Below are 6,930 nucleotides of genomic sequence, written 5' to 3' on the forward strand. Positions count from 1 at the left end.
ATTCAGGATGTCTTAAAGCTAACATGCACCGAAAAACTCAAAAGGTAACCTAAATGTCTGATTTTAATAGCACATTTCTTTTACATAAACTGTGACGGCAACTTGCATAAACTTATTTAGCATTGAAATTCTTCAAGTGTTAACTTTAATGTAAAAGTTGGTAAAAAGAAAAAAAAAAGATGTTTTAAAAATAGATACTTAAAATATATCCACTTGCATCTGCATAAATTAGTAATAATGTTTTAATACTTGTGCTCTTTTGTCAATGTAATGAACTGTAAACCTTGGGCAAAAGCAAAAAGATTTAAATCTTAAATATAAATATGGATGTAGCTAGTCCTGTGTTTATCAACAAAATCCAAGTAAAAACTCAGTCCTTATTGACCCGTTATTGCTGTGCACTATCTTAAAATGCCCATGTTCAGGTGTAAATTGCATGCTTCCTTCCCCTGCAGCGTTAAATTGCATGCAAACGTTACGTCAACATTTCTTTCAAATTTGAGTGTGGTTCTGAGAAAACTTACCCTGTTTTTCCATTTGCAGGAAGCACTTGGCAGTTTGGGTGAAAGTGACGTTTGATGAGAGCGTGTTGGGTATGTTATTGAATTATTTTTTGCTCGGCTGGTTTAGAAACCATATTCTTGCAGTTTGCATAGGTTATTTTTGCATTGGCTGTCAAACCTTTGAAAAGTGTTCGGAAACTTCAGACCGTGCAGAATGCAGCTGCCAGAGCAATCATGGGCTTCCCCAGGTATGCCCATGTTACACCAACACTCCGCAGTCTGCACTGGTTGCCGATCAGTTTCCGGTCACAATTCAAAGTGTTGGTTATGACCTTTAAAGCCCTTCATGGCATCGGACCAGAATATCTCCGAGACCGCCTTCTGCCGCACGAATCCCAGCGACCAGTTAGGTCCCACAGAGTGGGACTTCTCCGGGTCCCGTCAACTAAACAATGTCGGTTGGCAGGCCCCAGGGGAAGAGCCTTCTCTGTGGCGGCCCCGACTCTCTGGAACCAGCTCCCCCCAGAGATTGGAACTGCCCCTACCCTCCTTGCCTTTCGTAAACTCCTTAAAACCCACCTTTCTCGTCAGGCACGGGGGAACTGAGATATCTCCCCCGGGCCTATACAATTTATACATGGTATGCTTGTATGTATGTCTGTTTAATAATGGGGGGGGGGGGGTGTTAATATTTTAAATTGTAAATTATTAGATTTGTCATTAACTGTTTTTAATTGTGTTGTGAGCCACCCCGAGTCTATGGAAAGGGGCGGCATACAAATCTAATAAATAATAATAATAATAATTAAAAGTTTTAAGGTTTTAAGCCGCCCCGAGTCTACGGAGAGGGGCGGCATACAAATCTAATAAATAAACAAAATAAATAAATAAGAGGTCATTTACAGACTTGATACAGCTCCCTGTTTGAGTTGGTCTGACTACTCAGGTCCTGCTAAGTCTGGAAATGAAGCTGGTTGTCCCCTTTTGGGGGGAGGATGCGGAGAAACCCCCAAAGGGCTGTTTTTGCAATGATGGGGTTTGCCATCTAGAATGGCCTCTCAGTGGAGATTTCTTTTTCTCAAACATTGTCTTCTGGAAAAAAACTGATGATGGAAGTACTCTTTTCAAAGTACAGTGTTCCCTCGATTTCCGCAGGGGATGCGTTCCGAGACCGCCCGCAAAAGTCGAATTTCCGCGAAGTAGAGATGCGGAAGTAAATACACTATTTTTGGCTACGAACAGTATCACAAGCCTTCCCTTAACACTTTAAACCCCTAAACTGCAATTTCTCATTCCCTTAGCAACCATTTAGATTATTACTCACCATGTTTATTTATTAAAGTTTATTAAAAAAAATATTTATTAAAGGCGGACGAAAGTTTGGCGATGGCGTATGACATCATCGGGCGGGAAAAACCATGGTATAGGGAAAAAACAGTAAAGTATTTTTTAATTAATATTTTTGAAAAACCGTGGTATAGCCGTTCCGCAAAGTTCGAACCCACGAAAATCGAGGGACCACTGTACTTACTTTGCCTTGGGCATTATTAAGGCTTTATTTTTTAAAAAAATAATGTTTATTAAATGATAACATTTAAAATAACACAGAGTGGAGACAAACATAACAGAAAAGTAACAAGATACATAGTATATTGAAAAATTGACAAACCGTAATAACAAATATGTATATTTAGTCATCAAAGTAGCATAAAAATGTAAATGTGGAAGGTCTTAAGCATAAAACCTATCAGGAAAGACTTCATGAACTCAATCTGTATAGTCTGGAGCACAGAAGGAAAAGGGGGGACATGATCGAAACATTTAAATATGTTAAAGGGTTAAATAAGGTTCAGGAGGGAAGTGTTTTTAATAGGAAAATGAACCCAAGAACAAGGGGACATGAACTGAAGTTAGTTGAGGGAAAGATCAGAAGTAACGTGAGAAAATATTATTTTACTGAAAGAGTAGTAGATCCTTGCAACAAACTTCCAGCAGACGTGGTTGGTAAATCCACAGGAACTGAATGTAAACATGCCTGGGATAAACATATATCCATTGTAAGATAAAATACAGGAAATAGTATAAGGGCAGACTAGATGGACCATGAGGTTTTTTTCTGCCGTCAGTCTTCTATGTTTCTATGTTTCTAAATAATATGGAATATGAAAATAAAAGACATGGAAGGGATAAAGGGGGAAGTGGGGGAAAAGAATAGAAAGTAAAGAGAGGAGGGAAATAAGAGTGTCTGCAACAAAGCAGACACTTTAGAATTGTACGACGTTATGTGCATGAATAGTAGGTGTATATGAGCATGTATCATCAATGTGGTAAGGATTTGTGAGTATATATATCAGTACGTCTCAAGAGCAATAGATGGTTTGACTATTCAAGATAAACTAAAAATTCAGCCTGCAAAACTTGATATCTATGTTGAGATTGTTGAGAAGGCCTTTATTTTATTTTAATTTATCTATTTTATTTATTTTACATATACCCCACCTTTATTATTTTTTATAACTATTTTTATAACTATTTCGGAGTCCCAGGTCACCTGATTGCTGCTTGTAACATTCCCAGCAAGGAAAGACAATGAGAAGCTTTGTGTTTATTATCTTACAAGCTTTGTACAATTGATAGACCAGTTTCCCTTGAATCATGAATGGAAAAACCAATAGCTCAGTGAATTCTTTGTGTAAGAAGTCTAGTAGCACCTTTTCTGACTCACACATCTTTTCCAAAGGCCTAAGCTTTCGTTCCTACTTATGGTCAGTAGGTGCAGCTCACACTGACCAATGCCTTTGAATAAAATTTGAGAGTTGCAAAAACTATACCAGACTCCTGATTTTTTTTCTACCGTAGACTAACTCTTCCTACAATAATTTCTATATGGGTTTGAAGATGCAAGCCACCTCTTAAACTGAAAGTGACATGTTTCTCGATTATGTAATGGAAATTAAAACATATCTTGGCTTCCAATATAGATATCTTACTTTCACTGAGTTTTCTGGGGCAATTTGTATTGTGTTTTTGGAGCCTCTGACTGTAAATCACTAAATGATACTGTGCCACCATTTAAGAACCATTATCATGATGTAACTGCTGAACATAACCAAGAATTAAGTGCTATACAGTAATACCTCGTCTTACGAACCTAATTGGTTCCCGGGGGAGGTTCGTAAGATGAAAAGTTCGTAAGACGAAACATTGTTTCCCATAGGAAACAATGTAAAATCAATTAATCCGTGCAACGGAAAAAAACCCGCTGCCGCCCGGCTGTCACCTTTTGAAAAAGCCGGGGGGCTTCTCAGCGTCCTCCTGAACCCGAACGCCAAACCCAAACTTCCGGGTTCGGCGTTCGGGAGGCCACCAAGAAGCCCCCGGCTGTTTTAAAAGGTGACAGCCGGGCGGCGGGGCTTCTCAGCGGCCTCCCGAACCCGAACTTTTGCCGAACTTCCGGGTTCAGCGTTCAGGAGGCTGCCGAGAAGCCCCGCCGCCCGGCTGTTGTCTTTTGAAACAGCTGGGGGGCTTCTCGGCGGCCTCCCGAACGCCGAACCCAGAAGTTCGGGTTTGGCGTTCGGGTTCAGGAGGATGCTGAGAAGCCCCCCAGCTGTTTCAAAAAGCGACAGCCAGGCGGCGGGGCTTCTCGGTGGCGGCGGGTTCGTAAGAAGGAAAAAGTTCGTAAGAAGAGGCAAACAATTTCTGAACCCCGGGTTCGTATCTCGGGTTGTTCGTAAGACAAGGGGTTCATATCATGAGGTACCACTGTATTTCAGTAACTTACTCCATTTTTCCCCCAAACAGGTGGAGTCTTCAACTCAAAGAAGATGACCTGGAAATAATGTTTTTAATAGAACATATTCTTATCAAGTCTTGGAGATTTTCCAATGTTTTTCAACTCTATGTGTGCTGGACAGGACTGCAGGGAGGCTTAAGATAACGTAGTCCTCCCCATTTATTATTTCTCTAATTTTTGGTTGTAAATTTGGAAGCACTATGAATTCTGGCTGACATAAAATAACATTGCAGAGCAATTGATACCTCAGCCTATGTAAAGTGTTCCGACAAGACCTGAACAATTTTGGTGATTTGTGGCTCCATAATTGCTCCATGCACTTTCATATTTTAAAAGAATGCACTAAATTTCTTAAAATTCTTCTTTTTTACCTTTAGTACCGGAATAAAGGAGTGTGATTTGGATCTATTTTCATGTGCTATGATAGTACTGTATATTTGAATAAAGGTTCCTTTAAAAAAAAAAAAAGTATGATTTTATGTTAATCATTTCATTAGATGGAGCAACCAATGGACATTCGGCTGAACTTTTATTTTTAAATTATAATTCAGCCTTCATATGGATCAGGCGAAACATTTATCACTATTGAAAGAAATGTTTATTGTTATCAGGTAGGTAACAGGAAAAAATGGATTTAATTATAATTGCACCCTTCCTCTTTGAAATGGATGTAATTCTTTCCACACAAACATTCTGGATGGGACGTTTGGAAGAAAATTTCCTTCTGCCAAACAGTTCTTGGTCCTTCCTAACATCTCAGGAATTACTAGAAGCAACCAAAAAAATAGGTTCACATATATATAGCACAGAAATTGAGCTTGGTACTTCTCCCCTCCCCTTTTCATTCACAGCTATTGGAACAAAAGATCATAATACAGTGATACCTTGTCTTACAAACTTAATTGGTTCTGGGACGAGGTTCTTTAGATGAAAAGTTTGTAAGATGAAACAATGTTTCCCATAGGAATCAATGGAAAAGCGATTAATGCGTGCAAGCCCAAAATTCATCCCTTTTGCCAGCCGAAGCGCCTGTTTTTGCACTGATGGGATTCCCCTGAGGTTCCCCTCCATGGGAAACCCCACCTCCGGACTTCCGTTGCCAGCGAAGTGCCCATTTTTGCGCTGCTGGGATTCCCCTGCTGGGATTTCCCTGCAGCATCACAAAAATACGGCAGTCCGGAGGTGGGGTTTCCCATGGAGGGAAGCCTCAAGAGAATCCCAGCAGCACAAAAATGGGTGCTTCACTGGCAACGGAAGTCTGGAGGCAGGGCATCCCAGCGGCGCCGGTGGGTTTGTAAGGTGAAAATAGTTTGTAAGAAGAGGCAAAAAAATCTTAAACCCCGGGTTTGTATCTCGAAAAGTTTGTATGACGAGGCGTTTGTAAGACGAGGTATCACTGTACTAAATATATTGTTTTCATTTTTATTATCTTTGCCATGTTTAACACTTTGAAAAACAAATGTAGAGATTTAACCTCCCTGAATCTGCTTAAAAATTCAAAGGATGTGCATATTTGTCAAGAAAGTAAATGGTTCTGGGCTAATCTACCCTGTTTGCCCGAAAATAAGACAGCGTCTTATATTAATTTTTGCTCCCAAAGATGTGCTATGTCTTATTTTCAGGGGATGTCTTATTTTTTCCCCAATGAATTGTATCCTGTATCCTGCTGCAGCAAAAATGCATCCAAACGCGCAGCTACATGTTGGATGCGTATTGGATGTGTTTTAAAACTAATTGATGCAGCGTTTGGGAATGCAATTTATGGACAGCAGTGTTATATATGTTCAAGAATACTGCGAAATGAAACATCTACGTCTTGCTTTCAGGGGATGCCTTATATTAGGCAATTCTGTGTCTTACCTCCCATGTCTTACTTTCGGGGATGACTTATTTTCGGGGAAACAGGGTAGTTCCTCACTTTTAAGGGATCAAACAGTGTTTGACCTACACCTTCAAATCAAATTTAAATAATCTAATGGTCAAATACCCTCAAAGTGTGGAGAGCAGGTGGGACAAAACAGCATAAATGGCATTAAGGGTAAATGCACAGCTCTCGAAAATGCAAGTTGGTGGTCCTAGTTACATGCAGGCAACATTTCCTGCTATATAATTTTTCACCTTAAAGCAAATTATCTGAAGCTCAGGAGGATTTGCGGGCTTTCCATTTTGGAAATCAAAAAATCTTTATTTGTGGTCATTTTTGTACAATACACCAAGAAGAAAATGCTGCATATGAAGACAACCACAGACCTAATGCCAAAATGCTGTCACTTCACTGGGCAGCTGGAGAAAGATGCTTTCAGGAACTAGTGTCTGAATTTAAAAGTAGCTTCATTCCTGCCCAGAGTCCACAGACAAGTCTGCATAGCTGACGAGGCAAAAGCTGGCCAACCATTCCAGGCCAGGGGTAGGCAAAGTTGGCTCTTCTATGACTTGTGGACTTCAACTCCCAGAATTCCTGAGCCAGGCTATTTCTTGCTTAGCTTAGCTGGTGCTGTGAGAGCATCCTGCCTGCTGTGAGATTGAATGGTGGTCTCCCATCCGACACTGCAGGGTTCCAAGCTCCGGGCGGGTCATTGCACCTGCCCAACTGGTGCATTAGGAGCGCCGCTTTGTCTAGACTAGAATCCTTGC

The 6,930-nt window shown here is 40.4% G+C and overlaps 1 protein-coding gene across 2 annotated transcripts in view; it reads left to right on the forward strand.

Moving 5' to 3' along the window:
- The window catches only part of KHDRBS1 (KH RNA binding domain containing, signal transduction associated 1), a 30,453-nt gene extending 25,689 nt beyond the window's left edge, over positions 1–4,764 (forward strand). For both annotated transcript variants that reach the window (XR_011560316.1, XR_011560318.1), the window contains exons 10-11: positions 544–593; positions 4,305–4,764. The gene's annotated coding sequence lies outside the window, so the exon portion shown is untranslated. The remainder of the gene's footprint in view (positions 1–543; positions 594–4,304) is intronic.
- Positions 4,765–6,930: the final 2,166 nt, after the last annotated feature.

Source organism: Erythrolamprus reginae, chromosome 11, assembly GCF_031021105.1.
Source record: "Erythrolamprus reginae isolate rEryReg1 chromosome 11, rEryReg1.hap1, whole genome shotgun sequence".
In the NCBI taxonomy this organism is placed as follows: domain Eukaryota; kingdom Metazoa; phylum Chordata; class Lepidosauria; order Squamata; family Dipsadidae; genus Erythrolamprus; species Erythrolamprus reginae.